Source organism: Rhinopithecus roxellana, chromosome 12, assembly GCF_007565055.1.
Source record: "Rhinopithecus roxellana isolate Shanxi Qingling chromosome 12, ASM756505v1, whole genome shotgun sequence".
Taxonomy (NCBI): Eukaryota; Metazoa; Chordata; class Mammalia; order Primates; family Cercopithecidae; genus Rhinopithecus; species Rhinopithecus roxellana.
In genome coordinates, this window is record NC_044560.1 from 23,999,642 (window position 1) to 24,007,072 (window position 7,431).

Genomic DNA, 7,431 nt, shown 5'->3' on the forward strand with positions numbered 1-7,431 from the left:
GCGCATGTCTGGAATCCCAGCTACTCAGGAGACTGAGGCAGGAGAATCGCTTGAACCCAGGAAGCAGAGGTTGCAGTGAGCCGAGATCACGCTACTGCACTCCAGCCTGGGCAACAGAGTGAGACTCCAACACTCTCACACACACACACTCTCTCTCTCTATATATATATATACTGTCTAGGAAAGAAGGAAAGGACAGTGACAGCCTGAGAACAGCCCAGTGTCCATGGAACTGATTGGTTAAGGAAACTGTGGAACAGCTACATGATGGAGGTCAGCTGTAAAGAAGGTCAGCTGTAAAGAAGGTCAGCTGTAAAGAAGGTCAGCTGTAAAGAAGGCATAAGGACCATTTATTTCTATGTTCTGCTGTGGAGGGACTCCAGAATACATTGTTGAGTAAAAAAAATCAAGCCAGGCATGGTGGCTTGAGCCTGTAGTCCCAGCTACTTGGGAAGCTGAGGCAGGATGGATTGTTCGAGCCCAAGAGTCTGAGGCTGCAGTGAGCTCTGATTGTACCACTGCACTCCAACCCTGGCAACATAGTGAAACCCCATCTCAAAAAAAAAAAAAAAAAAAAAAAAAAAAATCAGGCCAGGCGGAGTGGCTCACGCTTCTAATCCCAGCACTTTGCGGGGCAAACAGGGAGGATCGCTTGAGTCCAGGAGTTTGAGACCAGCCTGGGCAACATGGTAAAACCCAGATGCTAAAAAAATACAAAAAAGCCACTAGCTGGCCATGGTGGCGCACACCTGTAGTCCCAGCTACTCAGGAGGCTGAGGTGGGAGCACATCTTGAGCCTCGGAGGTTGATGCTGCCCTGAGCTGTGATTGTGCCACTGCACTCCAGCTTGGGTGACAAAGTGAGATCCTGTCTCAAAAAAAATAAAAAAAAATTGGCCGGGCACGGTGGCTCAAGCCTGTAATCCCAGCACTGTGGGAGGCCGAGATGGGCGGATCACGAGGTGAGGAGATCGAGACCATCCTGGCTAACATAGTGAAACCCCGTCTCTACTAAAAAATACAAAAAAACTAGCCGGGCGTGTTGGCGGGCGCCTGTAGTCCCAGCTACTCAGGAGGCTGAGGCAGGAGAATGGCGTAAACCCGGGAGGCGGAGCTTGCAGTGAGCTGAGATCCGGCCACTGCACTCCAGCCTGGGCGACAGAGCAAGACTCCGTCTCAAAAAAAAAATAATAGGGCCGGGCGCGGTGGCTCAAGCCTGTAATCCCAGCACTTTGGGAGGCCGAGACGGGCGGATCACGAGGTCAGGAGATCGAGACCATCCTGGCTAACACGGTGAAACCCCGTCTCTACTAAAAATACAAAAACTAGCCGGGCGAGGTGGCGGGCGCCTGTGGTCCCAGCTACTCGGGAGGCTGAGGCAGGAGAATGGCGTAAACCCAGGAGGCGGAGCTTGCAGTGAGCTGAGATCTAGCCACTGCACTCCAGTCCGGGCGACAGAGCGAGACTCCGCCTCAAAAAAAAAAAAAAATAATAATAATAATAATAATAAAGTAAAAATAAAAATAAAAAATAAAAAAATAGGCCGGGCGCGGTGGCTCAAGCCTGTAATCCCAGCACTTTGGGAGGCCAAGGCGGGCGGATCACAAGGTCAGGAGATCGAGGCCATCCTGGCGAACACAGTGAAACCCCGTCTCTACTAAAAATACAAAAAACTAGCCGGGCGAGGTGGCGGGCGCCTGTAGTCCCAGCTACTTGGGAGGCTGAGGCAGGAGAATAGTGGGAACCCGAGAGGGGGAGCTTGCAGTGAGCTGAGATCCGGCGACTGCACTCCAGCCTGGGTGACAGAGCAAGACTCCGCCTCAAAAAAAAAAATAAATAAAAATAAAAAAAATAAAAAATAAAAAAAATCAAGATGAAGAAAAGTGTGTATAGTATTTATGTAAGAAGGAGCCGGGGCAATAAGAATATATATGTGTATTTTTTGACATTAAAAAGGTTACTGTCTGGGCAGAAGGGCACAGAAATAGAAAGCAGATCTCTTTAAATGTGCTTACATTCAGCTATAGAACTGTGTAATTAGAAAACCAAAAATAAATCAAAATAGAAAAGCATCTAAAAACTGGAGACAGAATGAAACAAATGAACTTAATTGTATGGCATGTGGGGGGTTTAGCCATACAAAAAAGGATAATTTTGAGTGACTTTTTATTTTTATTTTTAGACAGAGTCTCGCTGTGTCACCCAGGCTGGAGTGCAATGGAGTGATCTTGGCTCACTGCAACTTCCGCCTCCTGGATTCAAGCAATTCTCCTGCCTCAGCCTCCCAAGTAGCTGAGATTCCAGGCATGCGCCTCAATGCCTGGCTAGTTTTTTTGTATTTTTAGTAGAGCAGGGGGTTTCACCATGTTGGCCAGGCTGGTCTCGAACTCCTGAGCTCAAGTGATCTGCCCACCTTGGCCTCACAAAGTGACTTTTCTTTTTTCAAAGAGACAATGTCTTGCTCTGTTCCCCAGGCTGGAGTGCAGCGGCTCCATCATGGCTCACCACAGCCTCGACCTCCTGGGCTCAAGCCATCCTACCACCTCAGCCTCCCAAGCAGCTGAGACTACACGTGTGCACCACCATACCCAGCTAATTGATTTTTATTTTATTTTATTTTATTTTTGAGACAGAGTCTCGCTCTGTTGCCCAGGCTGGAGTGCAGTGGCGCGATCTCAGCTCACAGCAAGCTCCGCCTCCCGGGTTCACGCCATTCTCCTGCCTCAGCCTCCCGAGTAGCTGGTCATTTTTACTTTTATTTTTGCAGTGATGAAGTCTCACTATCTTTTCAAGGCTGGTGTAGAACTCCTGGCCTCAAGCAATCCTCCTGCCTTGGCCTCCCAAAGTGCTGGGATTCCACACAAGTGTGAGCCACAACATCCAGCTTTCAAGTGACTTTAAAACCCAACCATTTGGCCGGGTGCAGTGGCTCACGCCTGTAATCCCAGCACTTTGGGAGGCTGAGGCAGGTGGATCACCAGGTCAGGAGATCAAGACCATCCTGGCTAACACGGTGAAACCCCGTCTCTACTAAAAATACAAAAAAATTAGCCAGGCATGGCGGTGTGTGCCTGTAGTCCCAGCTGCTGGGCAGGTTGAGGCAGGAGAATGGCGTGAACCCGGGAGGCGGAGCTTGCAGTGAGCCGAGATCGCGCCACTGCACTCCAGCCTGGGCGACAGAGCAAGACTCTGTCTCAAAAAAAAAAACAAAAAAACAAAAAACAAAAAACCCAACCGTTTGACTGTGTATACCTAGTACACTATATCCCGATGACAAAAGAATTGTGAAGAAATCTTAAGTAGTTTGTAGTAATCCTGATTACAGTAATATTATTGATATTGCTGTTCTGAAATAATTCTGTAAGGAGATAAAACAAATAAGTAGACTGAACACAGTGGCTTGCACCTGTAATCCCAGCACTTTGGGAGGCTGAGGCAGGCAGATGACAAGGTCAGGAGTTAGAGACCAGCCTGGCTAACATGGTGAAACCCCATCCCTACTTAAAATAGAAAAATTAGCCGGGCATGGTAGCAGGCGCCTGTAGTCCCAGGTACCCAGAAGGCCGAGGCAGGAGAATCACTTGAACCTGGGAGATGGAGGTTGCAGTGAGCCGAGATTGTGCCCCTACACTCCAGGCTGGGTGACAGGGTGAGACTGTGTCTCCAAAAAAAAAAAAAAAAAAAAAAGCTGGGCCCGGTGGCTCACGCCTATAATCCCAGCACTTTGGGAGGCCGAGGCAGACAGATCACGAGGTCAAGAGATCGAGACCATCCTGGACAACATGGTGAAATCCTATCTCTACTAAAAATACAAAAATTAGCTGGGTGTGGTGGCACACACCTATATTCCCAGCTACACAGGAAACTGAGGCAGGAGAATCGCTTGAACCCGAGAGGAGGAGGTTGCAGTGAGCTGAGATCGTACCACTGCACTCCAGCCTGGTGACAGAGCGAGACTCTGTCTAAAACAACAACAAAAAAATTAGCTGGGTGTGGTGGCATGTGCCTGTAGTCCCAGCTACTCCAGAGGCTGAGGCAGGAGGGTCGCTTGAGCGCAGGAGGTCAAGGCTGCAGTGAGCTGTGATACTCCACTGCATTCCAGCCTGAGCAACAGAGCAAGACCCTGCCTCTAAAAATAAAATAAAATAAAATAAAATATCCTCATTGGCCACTTTTGGAGGGTGCTAGGACACTAAGTTACCATTCCGAAATGTTGTGGCAGCCATGTAGGGGCGCCACTTCCATCTTCACTGGAGCATGGATTTGCATTTAGCTGTGAGGTGTGCAGGTAGCCTCCAGCCTTCAGCCCTGCTGCAGGGACGCACGAAAGCGTTTGAGCAGAGCACGCTCTCCGGGCGGCCCCTGGCCCATGACTGAGCACGCAGGGCACTGGGCAGCCCTGTCCCCCAACACAGGACTCCTGGTGGACGCTGAGCGCTCTCTGCTGCAGAGCCCCACCGTGCCCTCCGCTGGGGTGGCCAAAACGTTGAGAGATTCGCGTCGCAGTCAGGCTCTCCCCGCCCGGTTCTGTTTCCTCCCGGTTTTCTTTCACGGACGTTGGACGGGTATTGTGGCCTGAAGGCTTTCCCAGCCCAGCTCCCCAACTCCGGTTTTCTTTCACGGACGTTGGACGGGTATTGTGGCCTGAAGGCTTTCCCAGCCCAGCTCCCAACTCCGGTTTTCTTTCACGGACGTTGGACGGGTATTGTGGCCTGAAGGCTTTCCCAGCCCAGCTCCCCAACTCCGGTTTTCTTTCACGGACGCTGGACGGGTATTGTGGCCTGAAGGCTTTCCCAGCCCAGCTCCCAACTTTGCTTTGATTTTTACAGGTGTGAGCTCCCAACAAGCCTTTTGCATTCCTGATTTCATTGCACGGTCTGCTTATGGAGGGCACAAAGGGGCACAGGCGGTGCCAGGAATGGTCTGAGAAGGCAGATGGCACTGTGGATCTGGAGCTGGATCACTTACTGACCAGCTGGCAACAGGATCCCATCCTGGGTGGCACACAGATGCCCTGCACGAGGTAGAGCTCTCCCTGTAGTGCCCTGGGAGGACGGCGGCTGGTGCAGTGGTTCAGGCATTTGAGAAAGATGTGTGCTCGGGAGGGTGCCGGGGGTGGCTACAAGAACAGTAAGATGGTCCAGCCAATATTGAGAATGGGACAGTGGACCAGGCACGGTGGCTCACGCCTGTAATCCCAGCACTTTGAGAGGCTGAGGCGGGCGGATCACAAGGTCAGAAGATCAAGACCATCCTGGCTAACACAGGGAAACCCCATCTCTACTAAAAATACAAAAAACTAGCCGGGTGTGGTGGCGGGCACCTGTAGTCCCAGCTACTCGGGAGGCCGAGGCGGGAGAATGGCGTGAACCCAGGAGATGGAGCTTGCAGTGAGCCGAGATCGCGCCACTCACTCCAGCCTGGGCGACAGAGTGAGACTCCGTCTCAAAAAACAAAACAAAACAAACAAAAAATACATATATATATATGTACATACACACATATATGAAAAAGAAAAAGAAAATCACACCAAGATGCCCAGCAACCAAGCTGATGAAAACGAGAAAGAAAAACTCTTTACAACCACGAGTGTAAAGACACACATTTCACAAAGTGCAGCAAAGAAACGGCAGCAAACTTCCTGTGAGAAACCCTGAAGCCAGAAGACAAGAAGCAACTTGGAAGTGCTGCGAGAAGAGAAGGCCAGATGAGCCCCAGCGCCAGGACCCCAGCGACTGTGCCAAGGGAGAAAACGACTTTGCAAAGTGAAGGCAAGTTTATGCTGTGTGAATCCTATCTCAGTACAGTTTTTTTTTTTTACTTTTTTTATTTATTTTTATTTTTTAGACCACGTCTCGCTCTGTCATCCAGGTTGAGTGCAGTGACACGATCTCAGCTCACGGCAACCTCCGCCTCCCAGGTTCAAGCGATTCTTCTGCCTCATCCTCCTGAGTAGCTGGCATTACAGGCATGTGCCACCATGCCCAGCTAATTTCTTCTTGTATTTTTAGTAGAGATGGGGTTTCACCATGTTGGCCAGGCTGATCTCGAACACCTGGCCTCAAGTGATCCACCTGCCTCGGCCTCCCAAAGTGCTGGGATTACAGGCGTGAGCCACCTCGCCTGCGTCCAGCTTAATTTAATTTAATTTAATATTTTTATTTTTTATTTTTTATTTTTTTGACACGGAGTCTCACTCTGTCGCCCAGTCTGGAATGCAGTGGCCAGATCTCTGCTCACTGCAAGCTCCGCCTCCCGGGTTCACACCATTCTCCTGCCTCAGCCTCCCGAGTAGCTGGGACTATAGGTGCCCGCCACCTCGCCTGGCTAATTTTTTTTTTTTTTTTTGTATTTTTTAGTAGAGACGGAGTTTCACTGTGTTAGCCAGGATGGTCTCGATCTCCTGACCTTGTGATCCGCCCGTCTGGGCCTCCCAAAGTGCTGGGATTACAGGCTTGAGCCACCACGCCCGGCCAATTTTATTTTATTTTAAAAATGAGCTCTCTGGGCTCGGACCTAATTCGCAGCGACATGGCCAAACGTACCAAGAAAGTCGAGATCGTCGGTAAATATGGAACCCGCTATGGGGCCTCCCTCCAGAAAATGGTGAAGAAAATTGAAATCAGCCAGCACGCCAAGTACACTTGCTCTTTCTGTGGCAAAACCAAGATGAAGAGACGAGCTGTGGGGATCTGGCACTGTGGTTCCTGCATGAAGACATACCACTTCCGCTGTCATGGTAAAGTCCGCCATCAGAAGACTGAAGGAGTTGAAAGACCAGTAGACGCTCTTCTACTCTTTGAGACATCACTGGCCTATAATAAATGGGTTAATTTATGTAAAAAAAAAAAAAAAATGAAGGTAAGTTTCTACTTCTGGCGGAGATGGAGTAACAGGGACAGGTTTGCCTCACACGTGAAACAACTGAAAGACTCAGCAAAATATTTGAGACAACAGCTCCCAAGTGATGGAACATCAGGGAGCCACGGACAGGATCCTGAGTGGGGAAATGGGTGAGGTGAGCCCTCCGAGGATACCAGCTACTTGCCTAGGAAGGCGTGCCTCCACATAGGAAAAGGGAGTCAGGGTGGAAGGGGATGGGGGGGCGCGGCCCATACAGAAACAGGGCCACATCCCCAGGATTGCAAACTTTGTTTCTTCAAAAGATACTGTTGTGAAAATGAATTGGTAGGCCCTAGACTGGGAGAAAGCATCTGTGCAACATATATCCAACAACAGACATGCACCTAAAATATAGAAAAAAACTCTTTTTTTTTTGAGACGGCGTCTCACTCTGTCGCCCAGGCTGGAGTGCAGTGGCGCAATCTCGGTTCACTGCAAGCTCCGCCTCCCGGGTTCACGCCATTTTCCTGCCTCGGCCCCCTGAGTAGCTGGGACTACAGGCGCCGCCACCTCGCCCGGCTAATTTTTT

The 7,431-nt window shown here is 50.1% G+C and overlaps 1 pseudogene across 1 annotated transcript; it reads left to right on the forward strand.

Moving 5' to 3' along the window:
- The first annotated feature begins 6,528 nt into the window (after window positions 1–6,528).
- On the forward strand, window positions 6,529–6,855 carry LOC104653557 (annotated as a pseudogene). The gene has a single exon (XR_004052175.1). The product of XR_004052175.1 is annotated as a putative 60S ribosomal protein L37a (transcript).
- Window positions 6,856–7,431: the final 576 nt, after the last annotated feature.